Source organism: Palaemon carinicauda, chromosome 4, assembly GCF_036898095.1.
Source record: "Palaemon carinicauda isolate YSFRI2023 chromosome 4, ASM3689809v2, whole genome shotgun sequence".
Lineage (NCBI taxonomy): Eukaryota > Metazoa > Arthropoda > Malacostraca > Decapoda > Palaemonidae > Palaemon > Palaemon carinicauda.
In genome coordinates, this window is record NC_090728.1 from 61,057,636 (window position 1) to 61,060,135 (window position 2,500).

Below are 2,500 nucleotides of genomic sequence, written 5' to 3' on the forward strand. Positions count from 1 at the left end.
GATGATGAATATGGTTGTGTGTATATGAGAGAGAGAGAGAGAGAGAGAGAGAGAGAGAGAGAGAGAGAAACTAGTAATGACTCCAATTTCGTGTGTGAGATGGATGATGAATATGGTTGTGTGTATATGAGAGAGAGAGAGAGAGAGAGAGAGAGAGAGAGAAATACTACCGATGCCTCCAAGATAGTTAGTTATGCTACTCAGAAAATTGCCATCAGCGATGATGTTTAATTAAAGATACCTGAAAAATGTTCATGACGCAATACTCTTTTTTACCCACCATTACCATAAATACCACAAAACAGCTCGTTAGGGTATCGCGCAGTGTAGGGTCGTTAAGACAAGAGGTAATTTAAATGCTAAGGACCTTATCATCATGTCTAACATAGGCTAAAGTATCTGCATGCATCAGTAGTTTATTAGCGTTTACCGTGTTGCAGGAATAGCAGTTATTCATTTTGTACAACTTTGCGACCTCTCGTGGAAAAGGATTTAGTCGAAAACAAACAAAACAAAAGGAGAATTATTTCCTGATTGCAAAAGACGACCACGGCGACCCTCTTGAAAACGACTTGGTTTAAAAGAAAAAAAAAGTTATTTTCTGAGTACACAAGACGACCAAAAACACTTGTAATAAAACGACTTGCTCGAAAATAAACTAAACAAAATTAGAATTATTTCCTGAGTAGGCCTATGCAAGACGACTAAAACGACTTGCATGAAAACGACTTGCTAGACAACAAAATGAAAAGAAAATGAGTGGTATTTTCTATGCACACAAGACGACCAAAGCGACTTGCATGAAAACGACTTGCTAGAAAACATACAAAACAAAATGATAATTATTTTCACAGCACACAAGACGACCAAAGCGACTTGCATGAAAACGACTTGCTAGAAAACATACAAAACAAAATGATAATTATTTTCACAGCACACAAGACGACCAAAGCGACTTGCCTGTAAACGACTGGGTCGAAAAGAAACCAAACAAAATGAGAATTATTTTCTGAGTATACAAGACGACCAAGCGACTTGTATGAAAAACGACTTGCTAGAAAACAAACAAAACAAAATGATATTATTTTCGCAGCGCACAAGACGACCAAAGCGACTTGCTAGAAAAAAAACAAAACATAATATGAATTATTTTCTGAGTTCACAAGACGACCAGAACTTGCATGAAAACGACTTAATCGCAAACAAACAAAACAAGAAGTACAGTATTTTCTGAGTACACAAGACGACCAAAACGACTTATATGAAAACTTACTGGTCATAAACAAACAAAAGGACAAGTATAGTATTTTCTGAGTTCACAAGACGACCAGAACGACTTACATGAAAACGACTTGGTCGAAAACAAACAAAAACAGAAGCACTTCCCAAGCACACAAGACACCCAGATATACCACCACACCCCCCCCCCCTTTGAAAACGGACATTAGAAATGACAAAGTTAAAAACTCGAAAGTGAAAGCAATAAATAAAATATTTTTTATCCAGTGTCGACATTTCGCCCGAAAGAAACAAATTCGGATGTCTGCCCCAGGGCTGTTACGAGAGCTTGATTAACAGCCAATTTCGCGTTTCATAATTCTCACATATTTTCTCACAGGCGCTAGAAAGTGAAATCTATACTGTATTATGGTTTACGGCCCGTCTGGAGCCGGGTTTCGTAAGGTCGTACTACAGGTATGTATGTTAATGGTGCCAAAGGATTAATCGTTCTTCTAATGAGGATATGTTTGAAATTATACTTTGTGAAATTAAATAAATAAATATATATATGTATGTATGGGGGCAGTTAAGGGAGTAGTAAAAAAATAGAGGATTGGGCATGAATGTAAAGAGAGTTCTATATGAGAAAGTGATTGTACCAACTGTGATGTATGGATCGGAGTTGTGGGGAATGAAAGAGGATGGAGAGACAGAAATTGAATGTGTTTGAGATGAAGTGTCTGAGGAGTATGGGCTGGTGTATCTCGAGTAGATAAGGTTAGGAACGAAGTGGTGAGGGTGAGAACGGGTGTAAGAAATGAGTTAGCGGCTAGAGTGGATATGAATGTGTTGAGGTGGTTTGGCCATGTTGAGAGAATGGAAAATGGCTGTCTGCTAAAGAAGGTGATGAATGCAAGAGTTGATGGGAGAAGTACAAGAGGAAGGCCAAGGTTTGGGTGGATGGATGGTGTGAAGAAAGCTCTGGGTGATAGGAGGATAGATGTGAGAGAGGCAAGAGAGCGTGCTAGAAATAGGAATGAATGGCGAGCGATTGTGACGCAGTTCCGGTAGGCCCTGCTGCTTCCTCCGGTGCCTTAGATGACCGCGAAGGTAGCAGCAGTAGGGGACTCAGCAGTATGAAGCTTCATCTGTGGTGGAAATGTGGGAGGTTGGGCTGTGGCACCCTAGCAGTACCAGCTGAACTCGGCTGAGTCCCTGGTTAGGCTGGAGGAACGTAGAGAGTAGAGGTCCCCTTTTTGTTTTGTTTCTTCTTGTTGTC